General features: G+C 38.3%; 1 protein-coding gene across 16 annotated transcripts in view; it reads left to right on the top strand.

The window, feature by feature from the left end:
• The window catches only part of EYA4 (EYA transcriptional coactivator and phosphatase 4), a 296,342-nt gene that overhangs the window by 12,332 nt on the left and 258,692 nt on the right, over positions 1–25,318 (top strand). For 3 of the 16 annotated variants that reach the window (XM_057527918.1, XM_007190888.2, XM_057527917.1), the window contains exon 1: positions 23,721–24,387. The exons of 1 other annotated variant lie outside the window; for it this stretch is intronic. The gene's annotated coding sequence lies outside the window, so the exon portion shown is untranslated. Of the gene's footprint in view, positions 1–23,283; positions 23,501–23,720; positions 24,388–25,318 lie in introns of those variants that run through there. 12 more of the 16 variants (XM_057527923.1, XM_007190890.2, XM_007190891.2 and 9 more) reach the window with 10 other exon arrangements.

The following is a 25,318-nucleotide window of genomic DNA, read 5'->3' as shown; positions in this document are numbered from 1 at the left end:
CAATTTTCAGTTAATTTTTGTATATGTTGTGAGTTAGGGGTACAACTTCATTCCTTTGTATGAGGTTTCTAGTTATCCCAGCTCCACTTGTTGAAAAGACTATTCTTCCCTTTTTGAAATTGAAAATCAACCTAAATTGAAAATTTAGGTTGATTGAAAATCAACTTATCATATAAAGGGTCTACTTCTGGACTCTCAATTCTATTTTATTAGTCTTAATATCTATATTTATGCTAAAGCCACCCTGTCACAATTACTGTAGCATCATAGTAAGTTTTCAGACCAGGAAGTGTGAGTCTTCCAGCTTTGTTCTGTTTTAAGATTGTTTTGGCTGTTTTGGGTCAGTCGCCTTACACATAAATTTTAGCGTCAGCTTGTCAGTGTCTGCAGAACTGCAACAAAAACAAAAACAGCTGTAATTTTCATAGGGATTATATTGAATCTGTAGACCAATTTGGGGACTATTGTAATCTTAACACTATTAAACCTTTTAATCTATGAATGTGGATGTCTTTCCATTTATTTCTTTAATTACTTTCCACAATATTTTCTAGTTCTCAGAGTTAGAAGTTTTGTGTTTTTTGGTTAAATTTATACTTATGTATTTTATTCTATTGTAAATAGAATTATTTTCTTAATTTCATTTTTGATTTGCTCATTCCTACAATATAGAAATATAATTGGATTTTATGTATTGATCTTGTATCCTGAAACCTTGTTGAAATTGATTATTGGTTCTAATCATTTTTAGTAGACTCTTTAGGAATTTCTATATGTAAGATCATGTCATCTTCAAATAGAGATGGTTTTACTTCCTCTTTTCCAATCTAAATGCCTTTTTTTTTCTTTTTTAAATATCTTTATTGGAGTATAATTGCTTTACAATGATGTGTTAGTTTCTGCTGTATAACAAAGTGAATCAGCTATACATATACATATATCCCCATATCCCCTCCCTCTTACATCTCCCTCCCTCTCACCCTCCCTATCCCACTCCTCTAGGTGGTCACAAAGCACCGAGCTGATCTCCCTGTGCTATGTGGCTGTTTCCCACTAGCTATCTATTTTACATTTGGCAGTGTATACATGTCCATGCCACTCTCTCACTTCATCCCAGCTTACCCTTCCCCCTCCCCGTGTCCTCAAGTCCATTCTCTATGTCTGCATCTTTATTCCTGTCCTGCCCCTAGGTTCTTCAGAACCTTTTTTTTTTTTTTTTAATTCCATATATATGTGTTAGCATACGGTATTTGTTTTTCTCTTTCTGACTTACTTCACTCTGTATGACAGACTCTAGGTCCATCCACCTCACTACAAATAACTCAATTTCATTTCTTTTGATGGATGAGTAATATTCCATTGTATATATGTGCTACATCTTCTTTATCCATTCATCTGTCGATGGACACTTCGGTTGCTTCCATGTCCTGGCTATTGTAAATAGAGCTGCAATGAACATTGTAGTACATGACTCTTTTTGAATTATGGTTTTCTCAGGGTATATGCCCAGTAGTGGGATTACTGGGTTATATGGTAGTTCTATTTTTAGTTTTTTAAGGAACCTCCATACTGTTCTCCACAGTGGCTGTATCAATTTACATTCCCACCAACAGTGCAAGAGGGTTTCCTTTTCTCCACACCCTCTCCAGCATTTATTGTTTGTAGATTTTATTTCATTTCTTGCCTAATTGCCCTGGCAAGAACGTCCAGTACAACATTGAATCGCAGTAGCATCTTAAAGTCTCCCTTCCTCCAGCCCTGTCTCCGGCCCCAACAAAACTAATCTCTACACTGTGCTCAATCATTCAGTAAATACAGAATTTATTCAGTAAACATTGAGCATACACAATGTACAAGGTGCTGTTTTAAGAGTCACTTCTATTCGAGGTGACAGTGGTCTTTATAAAACACTAATCTAACTATGACAGTCTTCCATTTAAAACTCTGTGGTGATGGTGCCTCATTATTATCAGAAAAAGGACTAACTTCTTAACAGGGCTTACCAGATCCTACCTTTCCTAGCATGAGTGTAAACCTCCAGCTTCTTTTCCTGCTGTTTCTCTCTTGAACACTCTTATGTAGGCAAACTCAACTGATTTTCGTTTTTCAAAATCTCAATACAGTTGATCCTTCTGATTTGCAGATTCTTTATTTGCATGTTCACCTACTGGCTAACATTTATTTGTAACCCTAAAACCAACTTGTAGGTTTTATTTGTAAAACCTCACAGGGCTTGTCCTTTTTATGTGACATTTTTCACAATTTTTTGCTTTTTCTTGGTGACTTTGCTATTTAGAATGGCCTTCAAGTACTGTCTAATATTCCTATGTGCAAGAAGGCTGTGATGTGCTTTATGGAGAAGATATGTATGATAGATAAGCTTTATTTAGGCATGAGTTATAGTGCTGTTGGCCAAGTTCAATGTTAATGAATCAACCGTGTATATTAGTAAAGCATCTTTAAACAGAAACACACATAAAACAAGGTTATGTATTGTTCACTAGATGAAAATATTGTGACTAGATGCTTTCAAGAGCCTAACGCTAAATTTCTTCTGGGGACAATGATTCAATATTTGCTAATCTAGTTTTTGAAGGGAGATTTTGGAACATTACTACTGTGAATAGCAAGAATCCTCTATGTAAAATGGTAATAATGATAATATAAAAATAGCTAAAATTTACTGAGTGTCAACTGTGTTCCAAACACTGTGCTAAATAATTTACAGACATTAACTTGTTAATTCCCATTATTTGGAATTCCTTGAGGGTCCAGTTGTTAGGACTTGGAGCTTTCAATGCCATTGTCGGCTCAGGTTCAATTCTTGGTCAGGGAATTAAGATCTCACAAGCCACACAGTGCGACCAAAAAAAAACTCCCATTACTTTATTTAATTCATGAGGTAGGTACTATCCTGACCCCATTTTTCAGATGAGATAACTGAGGCTTTAAGGATATTAACAGTTCTCCCCATGAGGCTCAGATTTTTTCCCCTGGTAGACTGAATTCAGAGCCTGGGTTATTAAAAATATTTCTTGAATGATAAATTACTTTGTTGCATTCTATTGTATTTGAATTTGTAAGTACAGTCTTTAATATATTTCTTGGTTTTCATTTTGTTCTTTAATAATACGAAGTTGTAAGTTATTATAACTTTGATCCAGTCTAAACTTTGGCATGTTTATAGTTCCTGTGCTCAATCTGTTCCATTTTAGGTCTTGAATTGTCCCTCATTCTAGAAGATGTGAAGAATAACTCCTTTGGGGAAACAATGATTATTAGGTATCTCAGTTCCTGGTGACTGGAAAGTGGCAGATTTCCTCAAAATATGTTTTCTCCATCTGTAAATTAGGAGAATTTTAAGGTCCTTAACAATGCTGTAATTTTCTTTTTTTAAGAAAACACAACTTCGTCTTTATTAAATATCAGGAAAACAGAAAATTCATGGAAAATATTAATATTCAATAATTTTTATAATATTACTCTAAAAATGTAAAACACTGCCCAAATGACATAATGAAGAATTATTTTAATTTTATTGATAAAGAAAACATGAAGTAAATTCTCAAACCACTGGCTATAGACATGAATGAAATTAAGTATTCTTTATGAGTCTACCTTTAAACAGCATTATTCCCCCATTGTATTCGTGTGACATATCACACAAGGTGTCATTAGAGAGAATTACAGTATTCAGTTAACACTGAAATTATTCATTATCTGTAAGCCTTCTGTGATTTGTGATGGAGAAGATGAGGTTTACCTGAGGAGGAGGATTATGACAAGCTCAAAAGGAAAATGACTTGATGGCCAATGAAAAACAGAACCAAAAAAAAAACCATACAACTTTCAAAGCATAATTTTATATCTCATTTAGAATTCTGTCCCAGGGCTCTGTTAATTGCACCTATAGTGTTTCCTATGCAGGGAGGGAGTCTCAGACGAATGTTCTAGAACTCAGGGCTAAACTGCCCTAGGAAAGGTGGGCCAACACTTTCCCAATAAATATGAAATTCTCAAACGAATTTCAATTGATTACTTCCCAAGTTCAAAACAGCCTATTGATTTCAGAATATAAGTTTCTATTTCAAACTATGAGGAGCCAGGTATCTTCTTTTAAAAAAGGGGGAAGTTGGCTGTAGGAAGGAGAAAGGAATCATAGAACTGAAACCCTATGGAGATTAAGCTGCCTTTTTGTTGAAAGAGAAAAGCAAAGTCATCAGTGCTAAGAGGAATTGGTCAATCAGAGAGGAAAGAAGTTGAAAATCTCTTTAACTCGACCCTGCAGATCTTGGTTTGAGACCATCTTTGCTATCCTTGATTGAAAGAAAGAAAGGAATCCACTGGATTGAAAACTGCTATGGAAACTGTGGTTTTTGTTGTAACCCAAAAGAGTAACAGGTCCCAGAAAAATGAGTGAAAACAAGTGACTACTCTACTGCAGCTTCTCTCTATAGAAAGAGTGCCCCTTCAAACACATAGATAAAAATAAACATTTCAAGAGCGCAACACTCACATGGTAATACTGTTAAACATACAGGGAAAAGTAAACATTTTTAACTGGTATTAGAAACATATAGAATTTAAAGTGCAGGCTATTTTATACTATTTTATTTATTCCTCAACTCTCTGCCATATTTTTTAACTCATCAGAAGGATTTCTAAAGAACGTTCTAATTTGGGTGCATGCCATCTCTTTTATTCAAAAATGTATAATTTGTATTTTAGTCATAATTTCAAATTCTTTGAGACATTCATGCTTGAGACTGTTTCTATAGTTCATATTCTTATAGGTTTAAAAGGAAATACTGAATAGTAGCAGATGACAGTAATTCATCAAGTATTTATGAAATAAGTGAATGAATACATGTAGAAAATTATTTTCCTTAAATAAAATTATCTTCTGAATAACATTATTAATTGAAGCCCTTGTATTTAGTATTGGAATTACCTTGAGTTGCAAAATCATGTATAAAATCACATTGTGTGAAGTCACATAGTCTTGTTGGTAAACCTTCACTACCTGGAATTTCTGCAGAATGATTATTCTGTATGGACTTAATCCAGCTTCTTTCCCCCATTTTCAGCCCCTCTCCTAGTGAATTCCTAATGAAGAACTAAGAAAAAAATGCTGTATAAGACCACCAAGGCTTGCAAGGAAAAAGGTATACTGTTCTAATTATTAGGGAAAGTTAATTAAACTCTATGTCACTTGGAATAATATCAATATTATTTTCAAGTAGGTCTGGCCCTGGGCAAATTATGAAGTAAGAGAAGTTTGTTTTAGATCCTACCCTTCAGCTTTCCATGTTCTATCCCAGCATCTTTTTCTCTCTTCCATTGCACACTTGTACTTGTCCTGATCCAGATCCTTTAAGGTATCCACAAGCTGCCTCTTAGATCCAACAGTACCCACAATAGCCCTCCATCTGGGCCTAACGTGAGCTGCCCTGTGCCCAGAACTCTTTCAGATGTTCTTCTTCTTCTCATCCAAATCAAAACTTTCTTGACCTGAGTGCCATCCTGTCAAGACTCTACTGCCTGCTTTTCAAAAAGATTGCTGAGTGATCTAATAAACACAACCTCACGTGATACTCAGATTAATGTATTATGAAAGAATTCTTCTCTCACTCCTTTTTAAAAATGATTTTAGTGAAAGAGTAACATAAATTCAGATAAAATGCATTAGTCATAAGTGTATAACTCATGAAGGTGATCACACATGTAATCAGCACCCAGATCAAGAGATAGAACATTACCAACAGCCCAGAAACCCTTTACCAAGTGTTACATCCCCAAGAGTCCGCTCTATTCTAACTTCCAAAGGCATAACTTTTGTCCATTTTGTACTTTACTTAAGTTATGCTATTTGTACTCTAATCATGGGAACGTGGAGGTAAGCAAGGTATAGAAGGCCTGGGAAAGATGTCTAGACACAGCATCATTTCCAATTGTCTTGGCCCTTGAGTGTTCTTCTAGGTAACACAGGAACACAGCTCCTGTCTTTAGTTATATAGACTATTTGAACTAATAGCCTACCTTAGAAAATGGATGACATTTACCATCCAAGTTACATATTCATGTTATTTTTTCATCTTAAATTGGGACTGAGAAAAATCCAGTTTGAGCTCAAGATTCTGCTGAGTTGATATCAAATATCAAAACCCCGATGGGGAAAAAAAATGCAGAAAACTAGAACAAGTTGGAGTGGGATGGAATAAACATTCTAGCCTTAGCTGTTGTGTCTCTCAGACGTGATGCCACTAAGGTAATGTGATCCTACATGTGTGGTCACCATAGCCATAAAGCACAGCTTCACTGAAAGGCACCAGGAATTAATTAGCCCACAGCGTTTGAACCAGCTTGAGGAATGTTCCCATCAGTGCTCCTTGTAAAAGAATTCAAGCAGCAATGCAGAGAATAACAATAACGCCAAATTACTAATTCTGTCCGCTATGCTTTTCCATTTTTTTACCGAAAGTTCTTACTTAGTCACAGGTCTACTATAAGTTCCTAGGTTTGGCAATTACCTCTAATTCAATTTGTATGAGGGAGAGCCCACCAGTCTGCTTGCAAGGGTGCTGCAGGAATGCTGGTTAGTGACAATTTCAGCTCAGCCTGACTTTATCTAATCTCAGACTCTGCGTCCATAACCTATGTATTTTTGCATTATCCCATAAATGCCGCAGCAAATAATTATCTTTTGTTTTGGTTTTTGTCTGTTTGTTTTCCTAACATTCCCTATGAACCAACCAATACCCGACGACCATAGTGAGCTAGCTCCCAGAATTGTTGGACAATTCATTTCCAGAATCTCATTAACCTGGATTTGAATCTCTGCTGTCCTTCCTGCTTAGCAAAGTAAGCTTGACTAAGTGACTTGACCTAAGTCTTCGTTTTCTTATCTGTAAAATGGGCTAAAAATGTTACCTACCTTTTAGAGTTGTCAGGATTAAAGGAGATTATCTGCATAATGCATTGGGTAAGTACACAGTAAAGTTGGCTAATGTTACTACATACCTTACTACATAAAGAATACTACATACATCTTTAACATGACAATCATCTGTAGTATTTTTAACTTTGCTACTATTTTGGTAGTGATTCTTCTTTACCTACCTGCCCTTTACCCAATGAGCTTTCTAAAATCTGAAATTAGGAAAAGTCACTTTTTATTGCTATGTTAGATTTAGAGAAATCAATCAATTTGCCCATGGTTATCCTAATTGGTAAGTGAACAGAATTAACAAGAAAACTTTGCCTTACACAAGTTCCCAAGTGGTATAAATATAAATAAAATGCTTTAAGTACTCAGACAAAAGAATCAGAAGCAACATTTTATCAAAAATACCCACTACCAGTTATAAAATAAGTAAGTCACAGGAATGTAAGGTACAGCTCAAGGATTATAGTTAGTATTTTATAATCACTTTGTATGGTGTGTAATCTATAAAAGTATCAAATCACTCTATTGTACACCTGAAACTAATATAATATTGTAAGTCAACTATACTTCAATTAAAAAAAATACTCAAAATGTAAACATAAGCAAGCAACAGGCTCTCATAGAGGAGGAAGTTGACTAAGTATATCTTTTATTATTTTCCTATCTTCCCTCTTTGTTCACTTTCTTTTCCTAGGGTAAGAGGTCCCCTCCTGAAACCTTCTGGTTCCCATTTATCTCCACTGTAACACTTCTCCCAGACCTATGCTTCCCAGGCCACTCAAACACCGTATCTCCCTAGCCCATATCAAAACATCTTCATTATGTGATACATTCTTAAAGTGTGACCCAGTTTGCTATGGTATTGGAAAAATAAAAGTCTCACTAAGGTAGTTTAAAAACATTATAGGACCACCTAGCCAAAGAAATGTCCATGGGAACAGGCAATCTTGGTTTAACTCAAAAGAATTATTTCTTAATTGTGGAATGTTGGAAATCCTCTACAGAGCTGTGGGTGAGACATCTTGGAAGAAAGTTAATTTTCTTAATAGATAAATCAGTCAACCTTTCAATGATTATACAGCCTTGTGGGCAATTCTAGCCTTGATTACACACATCTACTTATGTATATGTATATTTGTGTAGGTTTAATTGAACCTTCCCAATACTTTTTTTTTACTACATGTAAATATGTCTACTAATATACCTCACATCTTGCCCTCCTCCCATCACTTGAAAGTTGTTACGGGACACCATCTGAATAACAGCCATATTCACACACCTATGATAAGCTGGACCTGGAAAGTAATTATCCTGGATTAGCACAAGTCCTCTGATGCTAACGTAGCAGCCAGATCCATGCATGCAGTTGCTCCCTGACCCTCAGTTACTCTTCACAGAAAACCTGCAGAAATCTGGGTAGAGCAGCCCTTATGCTATTGGTTTAATTTGCTTACCATTTATACACCTGCCCTCAGTTGGAAAACAGATTTATTTAGTTACTAAGAGATTCAGCCAACCTAGGTACATATTAGGCAACAATTAAATGCTTATTCATTGGCTGGAAAACAATCAACTCTAAAAAAGGGAGGTGGCAGAATCGATATTAACGCTGGAGTGGGCCTTAGAGATAAATCACTAAGCACTGGATCCCCTTTTACTGCAGATTAGAAAAATGCACACAGGTGTCGTGACAACATATGTTGGCACAAATGGACCTGGTACCCAGGCTCTGGGTTTCTCATGTAGCTCTCCCTGCACTATGATCTCTGGTCTGCATGTCAAAGGGGAAAACTTAGGGGCATAAAACGCAGTGTGATTCCGACGTTATAAAGTGTTATCACCAACCGTTAGGAAGAACTACCTATCCCACTGACTGTTATACTCCTTAAAATACATTTTACTCTTTCAACCCCGTGACTACGTAATGTTTATGACAGCTTCCACTCTTACGGAGTTTTCACTTATATACTTAATCACTGTGTCTTTAAATCTAAAGAAATGAAAATGCATTTGTTTGCAGCTGGTTCAACAACTGGACAATGAAGAAAACCCGAACGTTCTGCCGTGGCAGATAGTCCCGTAAAAGAGTCATCCCCCACCCCCCCCAGAATCACTCTGTTCTTTATGTAAACCAGTAAATGCAATACATGAAGTGTCCAGAACAAGAGTTTCTCTGGTGATTCAAGCAAAGAATAGAAGAAGCTGTCTAATGGTATGATAGGGAATGCCAAGAGTCAGAAAACTGAGGGAATAAAGTGTGAAGTGATTAGTCTGATGTTAATACTCGGTTATCGGTACTGAAGTCGGAGTCAAACCAGAGCTGGAAAACTTGAGAGCATGGTGGGAATAACTTTGGATAAAACATTAAAGTCAACCAATTTATATATTACATATTGTTTATTCTTTTGTTCTCTTTTTTCTGCTTTTTTTTTGTCAAATAGCAACTCATTGCCTCATGTCAGAACAGCACCTGGTTTAGCACATGTAGACGCCCATCTGTTAATTTGGAATCCATGGACTTTAATATTAGGTTACTTTTCATTTTGATTCATGAAAAGTATATAAATCATGAATTAATTAAAAACTGATATATATAATCCTTCTAGTAGGAAACAAAATTGAAGCATTCGAATCATTGAGGGAAAATACTCCTGTTGTCTGCTTGCACACATCAGAGGGGAAATGAGTCAGTCCAAAGCCCCTCTCTGTATGAAGGAGACAACTCCAAGGACAGAGAGACTCACGTTTTCCAAAGAAAACATGAGGGATCAGTCACAGGCGGGCACAGACGAAATTCCCAAAGTGCTCCCTGCCGTACCTGACCATCATAACATTTGCCCTTGTCCTGTGCGTGCTATCTTTCCTGCAACTTTTTAAAATAACTACTCAAAACAGAAGATGCTCAGAAACGAAATGGAAAGAGTTAAAAAGGGCTGCATCCAAATGAGGACACCCCCAAGCATGGAAATTATGGGTTTGGGAAAACTGTTTTCTCGGTTTATTTGATTAACACTTTGCCACTGAGGGGAATTTTCTTTTGAGGTTTCTTATTCTGGATAGTTTTTAATGTAATTGGTTTAAGGGATACTTTACTTAAATATCTTAAAAAGAAATCTGCCACTAACTATAAAATTTTCATGTTCAGTCCAATTGACTTCAAAGTAATACAAAATGCTTATTCCCAAGTGACACCTATCAGTCTCCAGCTGTGTTCCTGATGGAGCCTGACATCTGAAACCAACAATTAAAGTTACCTAATGCCAGGGCTCTTTAAAGACTAAAGGGCTTTACAGTACCCTGTCAAAGCAGCTCTTAACCAACTTATACTATTATTGCTTCTATAAGTGTGCTGGGAGGATTAATTTCTTGACACTAATTTAGCATTACAGGAAAAATAATTTTCAGAGCCAAAAGGTCATTCTTTGCCAAATCAGCACATTCAAAATAGGATGTTTTAATGAGAAACTGAAAGTATCATTAAAACTTTGATTATTCTGTATGAATTCTGTAATTAGTCTGGCCTTTTCTCTCATTATCTATGTGACGTCAATTAAGAGATATTACTTAAACTTAAAACTTGCCTTAAAGAACATAACCCCTCCCAACACACACACACACACAAACACACACACACACACACACACACACACACACACCCGCCCCCCTCCCCCCCCCCACACACATCCCAAAGAGAGAGAGAGAGAGAGAACCCCCCAGGATACACTACCTTTCAGAATGAGGTATAACAGCAATTTTCTTGTTTTTGTGATGCAGAAGTGTCAAAACTCTTGCAGCCATGACTGCTCCAAAACTCAGGAAAGGTGGTTTTAGGGAAACATAAGGAAATATCATTAGTATCAAGCTCTAAATTTGAAATTGAATTAATTTATTTATGTAACAAACATTTATTGTATATCTACTATGTGCCGTCCTGAGATAGTGCTTAAGACTATGGATTGTGGATGACTCAAAGGGTTCTTGATGAGAGTGGGAAGTGACATCTTTATGACTGCAACTAAAATCAACATGTAACTCCTTTATCTAACTCTATCTTCTTCCCTTTATACTTCCTAGGAAGTATAAAGGAAGCCTTTTCTCCAACTCCTTTTCTCTTCTTTCCCTTGATGTTTACCCATAAGAATGAATTACCAAGACCACATAGAATTGATTAGAAAGATTTAAAGGAACTTAAAAGAAACTGTGCAATTGTTGGACACAATGCATGATTTATAAATTCAAGCAATTAAGGCACCTGATATCTGGTAGATTTTCAATAGGACTCTCAATTTCTCAAAAGTTTTCAGAGAGGACACTCTAATCTGTAGTAGACGGATGAATCTCAATTCCATATTACATGAGCAAAAATAACATATAAATAGCATATAAAATTGTTGTAAGATTAATGTCTTGAATGTTGAATAAATGTTGAAATACGAACTATTTTGGAAAAAGCATACTCTTTTTTTGCTACTGCTTTTGCTTTTTATTTATTTTAGGAATTAAACCCTTTATAAAAAATTATATATATATATATAATTTTATTATATAAGTTTCAGGTGTACAACATTATAGTTCAACATCTATGTACACTACAGAGTGGTCACCACCACAAATCTACCATCCATCACCATCCAGTTGACTCCCTTAACCCATTTCACCCACCCTCCAACTCCCTTCCCCTCTGATAACTACTAATCTGTTCTCTGTATCTATGAGTTTGTTTTTGTTTTATTTTGTTTGTTGGTTGGTTTTGTTTTTGTTTTTGATTTTTAGATTCTACACATGTGTAAGATCATATGGTATTTGTCTTTCTCTGTCTGACATCTCGCTTAGTGTAATGCTCTCAAAGTCCAACCATGTTGTCATAAATGTCAGGATTTCATTCTTTTTTATGGCTGAGTAATATTCCATTATATATATATATATATATATATATATATATATATATATATATATACATATATCACATCATCTTTATTATTCATCCATCAGTGGACGCTTAGGTTGTTTCTATGTCTTGGTTATTGTAAAAAATACTGCAATGAACATAGGGGTGCATATATCTTTTCAAATTAGTGTTTTCATGTTCTTTGGATAAACACCCAGAAGTGGAATATGTGGGTCATATGGTAGTTCTTTTTTTGAGGAATCTCCATACTGTTTTCCATAGTGACTACACAAATTTACATTCCCACCAAGAGTGCACAAGGGTTCCCTTTTCTCCATATCTTCACCAGGACTTGTTATTTCTGTTCTTTTTGATAGCAACCATTCTAACAGGTGTGAGGTGGTATCTCACTGTGGTTTTGATGTGCATTTCCATGATATTTAGTGATATTGAACACATTTCATGTGCCTTTGGTCATCTGTATGTCTTATTTGGAAAAATGTCTATTCAGATCCTCTGCCCATTTTTTAATTGGGTTGTTTTTTTTGATGTTGTTGACTTGTATAAGTTCTTTATATATTTTGGATCTTAACCCCTTATTGGATATATGATTTGCAAATATCTTCTCCCATTCAGTAGGTTGCCTTTTCGTTTTGAAAGGCATGGTTCAAATGATGATGGTTTCCATCACTGTACAGAAGCTTTTCAGTTTGATGTAGTCATATTTATTTATTTTTGCTTTTATTTTCCTTGCCTTTGGCATCAGAGTCACAAAAACATTGTTAAAACCAGCGTCAATGAAGTTACCATCTATGTTTTCTTCTACGAATTTTATGGTTTCAGATCTTACATTCAAGTTTTATTCCATTTTGAGTTAATTTTTGTGTACGGTGTAAGATAGTGGCAAAAATGTATTTTTTTTTTTTTTGCAAAAATGTATTTTAAATAAAAGGTCTGGTTTTGACATAGACAATAGCTGACTTTCAGCTGGAAAACAGAATAGGATAAAAAGGCACTTATGAGTTTTAGTATCAACCAGGATACTAAATAGAGAATAGACAATTAATATTTTTGAAGATGATCTAGAGGGGGAAATGTTCAGTTAACTGTCTAATCTTTTAGATGACATTAAGCCATTCCAATTTGTAAAATGTCAAGTAAACATTCATGTTTTAAGGATGGGTGCATGAACAGCTTTTGAGAGGTGAATTTCAGGATGTGGATTGCAATGCAATTGACTTTAGCAAAAAGTACCACAAACTATACCTTGAGATGATGACTTCTAAATTATAGGTTACAATGCCTGAGGGATAACTATTATAATTAGATTTTTTTCTGAAGAAATTGTTCTAAGTTGTGGTGAGACTATCACAAAATATTTTGTTACCTTTTTGACATTCTTTAGACAGTAACTAGAAATGTAAGAGAAATGGTGGTTCTACCTTTGCTCAGAATTATGATTCATCTGCACCTGGAATGAGATTATGGTTTTGGTGACTATATTCCATAAAAAAAAAGCAAATTGCAGTCAAGGTTTGTGCCTATTCATTTCTTCATTTTATCAGACAATTGTAACTCTTCAGTTTCCTCACAAGAAAATTCTAGAAGCCTTTTAGTAGAGGTCCATCAAGTCATGAAGTTATGAAGAAGAATTTAGGAATATTAAACAAGGAAAAAATCTTTGCAAGAAAGGTTTTTTTTTTAAAGTGTAGATGAACTCATATATAATACTGGGTTATCAAGAAAAATTGGAATTTTGGGGTCAACTTTTATTTGTTAGGCCATCTCAAATATCAGGTTATATATAAATTTTTAAAACAAGAAGAAAGCTGCAGACACTAATTTTCAAACTGGTATACAGTCTATGAAAGTACAAAATTCCATAAGTACTGAGTTGAATAATCCTATATTAGTTTTAATGTGAAAAAATATTCATCATTACTACTTTAACAGAAACGCTAATGTCATTAAAATAACAGATTTGTTGTTTAATGATTTGAGGGATCTAAGTGAAATGCAGATCGAAAAAATGAAGAGGCAAAAACATTGTCGCTTATGTTTGATCAAGAATGGCACCAAGGCACAATTTGTAGACTCCATAACAAGCAGTAAAGTTAAACTAGGAGTTAATCCAGCTAGTTACTCATGGTATACAGACCAGTGATGGCCATGAGAAGCTGACTGTTTCATATAAGCACACACTTCAAAGTTACAATGAAATGAAAAAGGAACTAAAGCAAGTTTTTATTTGTTTTGAAATACAACCCTCAATGAGGCATTGTTTGCATATTGAACTAAATGCATAAACAATGCCGTTGTGGGTTTAATTTGTGAAATGAGTGTAAGCCTTGATGAGCTGTGAGCTTTGCTATTTAGAAATAGAAAACTGCTGTTAATTTTTCATATTCATCTGAAGATTGACGCAAAATATGTAGACTCCCCAAATTAGCTTAAAGTTTGAGATTTTTCTCAACAAGAATTTAAATGATAGTGTAAAAGTAATTGTCTTAAAAGTTATATGTCATAGGGTATGAAGTTTTATGGCAAAATATCCAACAAACGTACTTTTAAATGTTCTGATATTAAAAATACAAATGAAATACTTTCAGTTGTTGGCAATGGGTACCTAAATCCGTGCTTGATTGTGTCCTTAGCCTACGTGGGCAGTCCTGGTGTGTTGTACGTGCATTATGCTTCATTTTTAGTTTGATAGTCTTTTTAAGTTAAGCATCACAGTGTTGTGTTCAAAATGCATTAGCATTGTTTTGAGAAAGTAACATAATATTAATATTGATAGAGTACTCACCTTTTCAAACATAAATATCTTTGAATTTTGTTTTGATATTAAGAATAAAACTGTAAATACAAGACTTGCTTCACTCTAACAGTAATATAAAATTTAAATTAAAAAACAGTGTTACGTACACACACGACACTTATGGTTATAACTGGCAATTCTTATTGCCAGTTATAACTTGCCTTTGAATTGACATCCAGCTTCTATAGGGAGTATTACTAAAGGGGGTAGGTCATGTGCTCTTGACTCCTGAAATTTGATAACCATGGTAAGTGGATCTCATTCATTCTGTCTTTGTAATAATATTCTGAATTCTATGCAACAGGAAACCCATACTAAAGAATTGTTTTATAGGTTTCCAGTTTTAGCCAGCAAATATAAGGTGCTACAAAGAATAAATCTGAAAAGCAGTTAGAAAAAAAAGGGGGCATAATCAGGGTGAGTCTTGGCATTTGTGTTACTCCTTAATTAGTTGCATATTTTTATAAAAAAATTATATTTAGAGTTCCTGTTAAAAATTTGTTATCCACAGTCACAACAACACACACAATGTTATATACTCAGAAAATTCAACCAGTGTGAGAAGAGTTGAGACCTGTATACCACTTCTCTTTCCCCAACAATTAATGAGCAAATCTCTTAAACTCTCTGCAACTAGCATTTTGTAGCTACAGAATGAGAAATTTGGGCCAGATTACAATCAAACCTATTTATAGGCTTATAAAATCAGTTATTCTATGACAATGTTTATCTTACTGTTATTGAAAAAAGACAATAAATTTTTTATCTGAAGTTCTTTGGTGGGTTTCTGACAAGGGTGGAGTAAGCAAGTTAGAGAAACAGTGGAAGGAATTACATAAAAATGAATGGTACATTTAAAAACTGCAAGACTCCTAAAATTCTAACCCTGGATATACTTGGATGATCTTTGCCTTATTTTTTGTTACATAGTCATGCAAAATAGTGTGAACACTTTTAAAAGCTATTTCAAGATTTTTTTTTCCCTTCCCCAAATTAAGGGAGTAATGTGAAGAGAACCATGTTGTAAAGTGAACTATCTGATAGGAGAAGTGGGGAGAGGCATTAGAAATGGGAAAACCAATTACATGGCTATATAGATAGTCTGCATAGAGTAAATGAGGCCCAGGTTAAGTTAGAATTTTAAAAAACTACAAAGGAGGGGAGAAAGCCAAACTTATCTCAGAAGTGGAAGCTATGGGACTGAGTAAGTGATTGGATGAACAGGGCTAAGGAGTAAAAGGACTCACTTCTACCTCTAGGTGGCTGGGAGGGCACTGGTGCCAGGAATAGGTAAGGGAACACAGGGAGAGGCGTATCTTGTTTTGGGGGAGGCTGAAAGGGAGAGACAATGGCTTCTGTTTTAGTTGTATTGAATTATACACATTCCTAGGCATAAACAGTCTTCATGATCTAAGGCCAGGTCCAAATACTACCTTGCTCGTTCCCTTAGCTGGAAACAAACTCTCTGCTCTGAACTAAAATAGCCTGTTTGTCAACGTTTCTTTTAAGGAGCTTGACATTTTCTCTCGCATGTAATAACTATTTTTAAATGCCCTATTTTCTGCTCTAGACTGAAATTTCCTGCAGGACAGGGACTTTGCCTGGCTCATCTCGGTCCCTCCCTACATTGAGTGAGCACACGTGAAGGCTAAGAGCAGATGCCGAGGAACATTCACATTTAAGTGGCCAGAGGGGATTCAAGGAAAGGATAAAGAAGGAGTGATGAGAGGGGTGGAGGTGACTGAGGCCAGGGCAGACCCACAGAAGACAAAGGAGAAGAAAGTTCCAACAAGGAGCATGTCAGTGGGGCCATTCACCAAACAACAGGTCCTAGAATAGGAAGACTGAGAGAAGGATTTGACAATGAAAGAAGAGCGTTTTAGGAAATTGAGATCCTGAAACCCAGGATGAACACTAAGCAATGCCACATGGCCCTTGAGTTTCTCTGGATTGATGTCCTGGGTGGCTTTAGCCCTGGTAGTTATGAACAATTCTTTTGGCAATCAGGCCAACTTGGAAAAAAAAAAAATTAAGTGTTTATGGGGTTTTTTTTCATTCAAAATTAAAACAGCTTCTTCACTGGCTCCCATGGGGACAAAGGGTCAGTTCTTATAGTTAGACTGCCTCTTACTTAAAGGGTAATGAGAGGAAGGCTACAGTGTTTTCAGCACTCAAATATTCAGACGAGGCAGAATCGAGAAGCACCAGTGCAAAGGCTTCCCTAAAGAGTCTCACGTGTGCAGTAGCTCATTTCATCTTGAAATCTTGCCCCAATCTCTCTGTTTTTTGAACCCATAGGCTACTTTGGAAATTCCATCATGAAGCTGGAATGGTTCATCACAGATCCTGAACTCCTGGATACGCACAGAACACTTTATCCCTGTTAATGTAGAAGAGTAAAATGTAGAATACAAAACAGGGAATAGGTTTGGGCTTAGAGGGTATATCAAATTGCCCAAAGGGGATCCTACAAGAGTTAGATTGAAATACACAAATTAAACACACAGGAGGACGGTCCCCATCACACTGGAAATCCTCTGCCCTAGTGCAATCAGGTTATCAACTGGAGTATTTGTTCATCCTTCATTTAAGCATCTAATTTTATTTTTTTAGTAACTAGCAATCAAGTGCTAGATACAAGGTACTGTGCATGGAAAGGAAAGGAAGATGCAAGGTTCTGCTCTGCCACATCTGCTCTGGGCAGTTGTCACAGCTGGATTAAGATGTTTGTACTTTATTAAATAGACGTTTGGACCCTCTTGGAGATTTTTAACTGAGAGAAGAGCCGTACGTTAGAGAAAGAAAAACTCATCTCTGTCTAATGGATTGGCAGAAAAGAGCCTACAGGAGGGGGAGGCTGATGGTGACAGAAGAGGTAAATGTGGAACTGGGTCTGGGGAGGTAGCCGTGATAAAGAAAGGGAAGGATAGAGGAGGAGACACTGCCAATGCAAAATAAACCTGTCCTCTTGACTTCTTGCCTATGAAAGGTAAGAAAGAGAGGTGAAGAATGAATTGAAAGTCGAAGAAGGTGGTGCCACTGACAAAATTCATTCAAGAGGAGGAGCTGGTGGGAGAGGCTGGTGGGAGAGGCTGGTGGGAGAGGCTGGGCTGGCGCATTCAGCTTGGAGGATGTTCGCCTTGGGATGCCAACAGGACCTGCAGTTGAGGCTTCCCAGCCTTCTGAAAAGGAGGTTAGTAAAGGGATGGAAGTGGAAGTCAGATTTCTAGGATTTACTAGGTCTGCAAGTAGATCTACTTAGTCCTGACCACTATTTTTGAGAGGGCTGATGGAAGAATAAAGAAATCAGATGAACAGAACAGTCATTTTAATGGGTGTTGGAGTTGGTACTGAGAATATATGCCTCAAATTAAAAAACATTGTATAAATAGTTTCTAAATGTGCTATAAAATATAGTGGAAAGAATGGACATTACAAAGCTTTCATTATACTTTTCCGTGATCTTATAATATGCATTACTTTAAAATTGTCAAGTCAATTTATTTGCCATCCATAAAGTGAACTTCCTCATTGAATTGTGTATTTGGGGACTTTCAAATTATAATCAGTGGACATTTTTCACAAGCAGATACATATCATACAGACATATGATAAAGAGTTGTATAAAAAAGAGATTAATTGGATATTTCCTATTTTAAAATGTAGATAGTTTACAAACAAATGAAACCAAAAGGACAACAAAGTGATCTTGTTCATATTTTGACTACTGCTCTCATTTAAAACTGTGCTTTTGAAATACTGGAAGAGAAATCAGGATTGTTATAGTATGCTAAAAAAAACACCATGTGAGGTGAAAATAGAGAAAAAAATTACACTAAGTTTGTCAGAATATGAAAGTAGCATGAGTTGGCGGGAATTTGCAGGGCAGCCAAAACATAGTGCCACAGAAGAAAAACAATGTAGGATTTATTCTACTATGTTAATAAGACCACACCTGTAATAACGCATTCAATGTGGGATACCCCTAACAAAAACGAGCATCTAGGAAACTGGAAATAGTTCAGAGACAAGCAATAAGAATGATTAAGGGCTTGGAGAGACTGAACTGAAACCCGATTAAAAGACCTTACATTTGTTTAACGTGGCTAACAGATGACTAAAAGTGGGCATGATATCTGTTTATAAACATCTGAAGGTTGGGTGTAAACATGAAAGATAGAGTAGGATTGCATAATATGGTACTAAAAGGATTTGACTTGAGAAAAAAATTTCAAGAGAGAATTGAAAAGTAAATATAATGAAGCTGTCTCCCAGAGAGTATGCATTTCCTCTTCTTTAGAGACTCAGCCAAGAATGAGGAAGTTTAGCAGAGAGCTGGGCAGAAGAGAATGACCCAACAGGTCCCCTGCAGATCTGATTTCTTCACTTTCACTAACCAGTAGAAAACCTTTTTAAGCTTGATATGTTTGCACAAAAATTACTCAGAAAGTGTGTTTATTTATAGATTTTAGAAAACCAACAGCACAGCACTTTAGATTCCTGGGCAATCATATTTTATCTTCATTTGCTCTGTCATTGGCAGAGTAGTAGAGAAAACAGTGTTAAACCTAGTTCATATTGATACTGGCCTCTAGAAGTCCACTCTCCCAAAACTCAAAGGGTTGGGCTTAGCATTTATTGGGAGACAACCAAATGGCTTTATTTTTTAAGAATTGTGTATACTTCCAGCTGGACTTTAAAGGTACCAAAAACGAGTAATTTAAGAGATCTATTTGAGGATTATTTCTACAAGCATCCAGTCTTCTGGCTTCTCTTTTGGTGCATGTAGGATTGAGGACGGAGCAGGACCCTGTGGTACACTCCCGGGTACAAATCCTTTCCCTGTCCCCCGCTTCTTGTTTGTAGCAATCAGGCTTCATTCAGTCTCCTAAAACGTTTCCTGAGTTCCAAAGCACGCCTTCTCCTTGCTTGGCCCTGGAATAATCCTTTCTCTACTCCAAACTCTGATGTTTTGGTTAGTTTGGCGTCGGGTACATGAACTTGTGTTCAGTAATAGTCTTATTCCATTTTTTTAGCTTAAAGTTTGCTCTTGCTAAAGTGATGGAAAGGTTTTCCCTTAAGGTTACTTTAAAATAAAATAAAAATAAAAATAAAGTTTTGGATTGTGAGCTCTTAGAGGGCTTTGTTTGTTTAATTTGACTTACACACTAACCAATGCCAAAAAGGTGCCATGCACACTTTCAAAATAAATAGTAGATGATACCTGCAGGAGGGGTTGGTTAAAGGAATTGCTAATACGTGAGTCCTTTATTTCCACTGTAAAGTCACATTTGCTTTCTCCCCCCAACAACCAATATCCTTTCTTAGATGAAGTTGAACGTTCATGGATATTCTGATGGTCTGATTCATGTCATATCGGACCTGCTAGTGTTTCTGAATCACTTCCAGAATTTTCCAGCAGATTTCTGACTTCAGAATTTTCCTCCCTACATATCCTTTCAGGCTCTTTTAGCTTCTCTCCATTGATCTACTTTCTCCTCTCCTTCTCATTGCCTTGTAGAACTTTGTTGCAGTACCAGACTGCGCCAATAGATGCTGCCACTTCTTTTTTTTTTTTTTTTTTTTTTTTTATAAAGCTGTTTTGGTTTTTTTTTTTTTTTTAATTTTTTTTTATAGCTACTTTATTTATTTATTTATTTATTTTTGGCTGTGTTGGGTCTTCGGTTCGTGCGAGGGCTTTCTCTGGTTACGGCAAGTGGGGGCCACTCTTCATCGCGGTGCGCGGGCCTTTCACTATCGCGGCCCCTCCCGTTGTGGGGCACAGGCTCCAGACGCGCAGGCTCAGTAGTTGTGGCTCACGGGCCCAGCTGCTCCGTGGCATGTGGGATCTTCCCAGACCAGGGCTCGAACCCGTGTCCCCTGCATTAGCAGGCAGATTCTCAACCACTGCGCCACCAGGGAAGCCCAATGCTGCCACTTCTTGATGTTACCAGTTTAAGTTTCTTTTTCAGTGGCTGAGTCCTAAGACTAAGTGCTTGTTGAGGAACAGTGCAGAAGGTAATGAGTAGCGGCTCTGATCTCCCATGAGAGTAATTTGTTTTTTAATTGTGGGCTTATGAATTGTTTGAATTTTACTAGTAAGAAAAATAATAAAAACTAAATTAAGTTTAGAAAAATGATACAGATGAACCAGTTTGCAAGGCAGAAATAGAGACACATGTAGAGAACAAATGTATGGACACCAAGGGGGGGAAAGCGGGGATGGGTGGTGGTGGTGGGATGAATTGGGAGATTGGGATTGACATATATACACTAATATGGATACAATAGATAACTAATAAGAACCCGCTGTGTAAAAAAAATAAATAAAATAAAATTCAAAAAAGAATTAAATTAATTTTAAGAAGACACTTCAGTTGCAGATACTTCAAGTATATTTTAGGCACGGAAATCAACAGTTGACTAATACCATAATTTTAAATGCAATACCTAAAATAATTTTGGACTCAACATTTCTCTACAGTAATGGAAATGGAAGGCTGGAAAATTTGTTTTGGAAATCCCAGGGGACATAAGGAGTATAATTCTTTAAGTGAGTGTTTCTCAAACCGGTGTGTCAGATAATTTTAGGTGGTACAAGATAACTTTTATTTCTATAATAAAGATTTATTTGCAAGGTCATCTTCTATTTGTGGCAAATTATATTGGTTTTCCATTTATGATGATGATAAAAAGTTTCCTTTACCATATAAAATTATATAATAAAAATAGTTTGTTTAAAGCATAATATTGAGTCAATAATATTAAAGGTGATATGGCAATAATTATAAAAGTGGTATTCAGTAGAAATGCTGGAAATAATGCCTTGTCTAAATATGCAATACATTTTTGCCTATACAACCTTAAAATTCTTAAATTTCTTGTGCTCACTTATTTCAAAGGTGGACTGAAAATATGAGATTTTATATCAGTCCTAGTGGCATCTATGTAATATATGTTTATTTAAGGCTATGTAGATGGATTTGAAAGTAGTAATAAGAAGTTAACTAATATTGTAATGTGATTCTCTTTTTTTGAGGGGGAGATAACTTCTGTAAACGTATTCTTATGTAGATTATAAAAAGTTATGTGGGAGAAAAGTAACTTGAAAGCAAGATCAGTATTGCTGAAAATATGATTTTAGAAGGGAGTAAAGAAACATGCTAAAAGACTATATCTGTGTGAACAATATGCCACACTAAAGTATGAATTTTTATTTTATCCAAATCATGCATCTTCTCACTTTTAATTAGAGGTCAAACTAACACATGATGTTTCATACCAAAACGAAATTTAAAAATCTGTGGCCTTATGAGGAGAGTATTACATTCAGCATTGTACTCAATTTTTACATGATAATTACTATAGCCACTGAGCATTCCTAGACAGTGAATGACTGACAAAACATTTAAATTGCATACTTTGCCTGTAACATATAAACTGTACTAAAATAGTTACTCTTTTTCTCACTACTACCACTAATAATAATAGCATGACAGTGGCTAGCAATTGTTTGAAGCTTAGGTCTGCCATTTATTAGCAAGTTGCTAAAAATTCTGAGCCCTTAGTTTTCTCACCTGTAAAATGGGGAAAATAAGACCTGCAAAGTTAATTAAATCTGCCCATTGCTATTTCCCTCTTAAGTGTATAATAACTGGCATCCTCTTCAGGCCGGAATGTGGCTCTAGATCATGGTCCAAATCCCCTTTGCGCCAAACCCACTGCCAGAACCCTTTCTACCTTGAGCGTCAGAAGAGGAAACATGCCTGGCAGTGCCTAAGCCCTCCAAAATAAATCTGCAGGAAAGAACACCCAGTGAGTGACGAGAACAACAATGAGCACGTTTATGAGTTTAAATTTACAGCCTCACCTTTCCCATTGCCTATTAATAATTGCAGATAATGCCCCACCAATCAAAAAATAAGTTGGAACTACAAGTATTCAATACTTGTTTTTGTGTTTGAACTTGACAGTGTTGGTGTTCCATTGCTTAAGACTAAGGTAAAGCAGAGGGTGAAATTTTTTTCTAAATTTTGTACAGAATATAATTCAGTTGATAATATATTAGAACTAAATTTTCTTTGGGAGTAATTTCTACTAGTTAACTTGTAATCTCTCAGGCCACATCTAAGGCAGTATAAGTGGCTGCCTGTTGAATCATAAGCTTTGTGTTTTGAGACCACTGGGTTTATCTTGGGGAACATCCCTTAGGTTTCTTTGGGCCTCAGTTTCCTTATCTCTTGTACGGGATTAAATAACCATCATAGAGTTGTGAAAATTACATGAACTCACATGTACCATAAGTGACCAGTATAATGACTGACACTCAGTAAATTCTCAATAAATTAAAACACTTATAATCAACGTAACAATTAAAAAAGATATTCCTAACATTGATAATAGGTTTTGCGAAGAGGTGATTAAATGGATGCAAAATTTATGTATTGTTTATTGCCAACTTTGCTCACATCTCTGATTGTGATATCCACGTGTGTGCATGTAGAATATTAGATCCTATGTGGGTGCATACTGCATGCGCAGAAGGCTTACGCATGAAATGTCCCTTCAGCAATGTGCCTGGGGAAGCTCTGACGCTGCCTTTGAAGTCGGTCGTCGCAGCCCGACCTTTGGGCGTCTGGGAGGGACGCCTATACCTGCGTCCAGCGCTGGAAGGGGCCCAGGCCCTTTGAGCACAGCCTATCCCCAGACTGCTTACTCGTGCCTCGCATACATCTTCACCGAAAAGGGTATTTCCTCCCTTCAGAGAAAACTCCCCAGTCCGACGTGGGGTGGATTTTACTTTACGTTGTTGCAAGTAGGAGAAGTTCCTTCTCTCTCCTCCCTTGGGGTAAGTGGAAAGGAGTCTCGCAGGGAGCCCGCAGTGGCCGACACCCAGGGATCGGGTAGCGACCGAGTTACAGACAGCTCGGGGGCTGCCGGGCCGAAGCAGGTGGGGACTGAGCCGTTCCCCGGCCCGGGGAGGGGAGTGCGGCCGCGGGTCCCTCCCCTCCGCCGGGAGGTGGCAGCGGCCGGCGCCAGGCCAGGGGGGCGGGGTGGGGGCGGCGCGGAGGGCGCAGAGATCACCGCGGCGCCACTGGGGACGCCCAGGGCCCCGAGCGGTCCCCACGCGGGACCGCAAACGATGACAACAGGCAATCGCTCGAGGTCGAATAAAAAGGAGTCGCTTCCCCGCGCGCCGCCGCCCCCCGCTGCCTGCCCCGGGGGGGGCCCCCCCGGCGGCCTCCAGTGGCCGCGGGCGCCGGCGTCCCCCGCCCCCGCCCCGCGCGCAAGTGCGAGGCTGCCCGCGGCGAGGCTCACGCTCTGCCGCTCCCGGCTTCCGCGCAAAACTTCGAGCAGGGCCGCGTGAAGTTGTCGCTCCCCTTTCGGAGCGGGAAAGAGCTTGGGGAAGAGCCGGGCAGTGAGGACCGCGGTGGCTGGGCGCGCGCTTTTTTTTTTTTTTTTTTTTCTGTCGTCGATCCGGAGTTTTGGCTCCTCTCCTTTCCTCCTCCCCCTCGTAGCCGGCTTCTCCCCCCGCCCCGTCTCTCCCCCACTGGTGTAAGCTGTTTGTTGGGGGGTGGCCGAAGGGGATGTCCTCTTTTCACCAGAGGCACAGCGTTAAGGGGAAACTTCAACACTGGAAGGCACGAGAATAAGTACCTAAATACGGACGCACGGATCCGCTGCTGGGGGAGACACTTGAACTTTGGGATCCCGAGACGGTCCGGGCGGCAGGAGGTGAGTGCCTCTTCTTCCGACGCCCCCCTCCCCCCCGCCCCGTTCCGGGGCCCGCGGGCTCCAGGTTTCAGGGATCCCGCAAACTCTCTCCGGAAAGTGCGCGCAGCTCCTCCGGGGGCGCCAGGCGCTGGGGACAGTGGGCGCACTGCGGGAAGGTGTGTGGGAGCCGGGGTCCCCGAGGGCGCTTCATTGCGGAGTGCCGCCTGCCCAAGGGCCCGGGCCGCTCTGAGTGTCGCGGTGTGTTCTGCCCTGGAGGACGCCCTGGCGCCCCGAAGGTCCCTGCCGAGCCTTTGTTTCCCCGCGGAGCCCTCGCGGAACAGGCTGCACCGCTCCATACCTGCACTCCGTCCCCGCCTTGCAGAGGCGCGAGCCCCTGCGTCTCCCCTGCGTCCTTCTTGTGACATTTGTTACTTTGCCTTGACGCCCTAGATAAGTCAGACTCAAGGATGCTGACCCGGGTCCCATGGAGGGCCCCAGGCGCCTGGGGTTTTCACGGTGCTGGGTGCGTGTGTACGTTTAATGCTTTGTGTTTTCATCTCGAGGCACCAACCGGGCTGTTCAGCCGCGGCCGTCCCACTTTAGCAGTTATGTGGCGTGGGCCGAATGTCTCCTGCCGTTTGCCAGGGTCCGTGAAACGAGAGGCGCCTTTTCAGAGGACTCGCGTTCATTGGCCCGGGGCGCGGGTGCCGTGGAGGAATGCTAACTTCTCCAAACGGAGGGACCCGGCCGGGGCCGTGGGGAGCAGGTTTACTCGTTCCAAAGTCTGCGGTGTCTGGGCGGCTGTGGGACTTGAAACGGCTCGCTGCGTCAGCGTCGTTAAGCGAGATTTGGAAGTAGATCGTGTGTGTGCGCTTGTTTTATTTTGCGCCGCACAGCAGCCAGAACTTTCGTTTAGTAGCACTTTCAAGATGTTTCTTTCTTTTGTAAACAG

The sequence above is a fragment of the Balaenoptera acutorostrata genome, chromosome 14, assembly GCF_949987535.1.
Source record: "Balaenoptera acutorostrata chromosome 14, mBalAcu1.1, whole genome shotgun sequence".
In the NCBI taxonomy this organism is placed as follows: domain Eukaryota; kingdom Metazoa; phylum Chordata; class Mammalia; order Artiodactyla; family Balaenopteridae; genus Balaenoptera; species Balaenoptera acutorostrata.
Note: the sequence above shows the minus strand (reverse complement) of the source record. Positions and strands in the feature narration are given on the sequence as shown.